Source organism: Panthera tigris, chromosome X, assembly GCF_018350195.1.
Source record: "Panthera tigris isolate Pti1 chromosome X, P.tigris_Pti1_mat1.1, whole genome shotgun sequence".
Taxonomy (NCBI): Eukaryota; Metazoa; Chordata; class Mammalia; order Carnivora; family Felidae; genus Panthera; species Panthera tigris.
In genome coordinates, this window is record NC_056677.1 from 58,472,330 (window position 1) to 58,473,204 (window position 875).

The following is an 875-nucleotide window of genomic DNA, read 5'->3' on the forward strand; positions in this document are numbered from 1 at the left end:
GTTTTTGCTGGCTTCCCTCAGGAAGCCATTTGAAGAAACTCTCTGCGACAATTGTGAACAAGCTGACATATAAAGAGCAAGGACTTTAATTTGATATGAACTCAGTCACTCAGACATACCTCCCAGGCTGCAGTTTTTCCTATCTAAGCAAATTGCTTCTTAGGACCTTTAAGCTTCCTTTCTGTCATTTGAGCCCAGGGATCTACCCACATATTGAAAACTAAATCTTAAAAAGTCAGAGGCATGAGTAACTTTCATGATTTTCCTATTTGAAAATATCTATGAAACAGTTTCTTTCTGCCTTTGCTTGAAAATTTCCAGACTTAGGAAGGGAACCAGGTTTATGCCTTGGACTCTAAGGCAACAAAAGACCTACACTTGCAAAAAGCAAAATGAGGAAGGAGGACTGGCTAGTCCTACTATGCATAGTCAGGAGACAGACTTTTTTGTTTCATTAGCACTTACCAATCAGTGCTTACTGAGTGCCGACAATGTACTTAAGAAAAAATAAGGGAGACAGGAATTTACAGACCAATATCCTCAACTAGAAGGCAGAGATAAGGCAATTCCCCCAGTGATAAGAAAGTGTCCCTGGATAAAAATTTCAAGAAGCAGCAGAAATTAGGAGAGATCATAATCCCAGGCTTTTTAGAATTCCAACACAAAATGGAAGGAAGCCCTCTGTGGGGTGATATTACAAAGGGTTTTTCTTGTCTTTATTTTCTTTCTTCTTTTTTTATTCAAGCATTCCATACTGACTTGCTACCAGCAATTGAACTGTATTCTTTATATAGCTAGAGCTGTTTGTGTCTTCTCGAAATAAACTCTTTCTGTTAAAACCATTTTCTGTTTCACCCTCTGGTTTTCATTGTAGC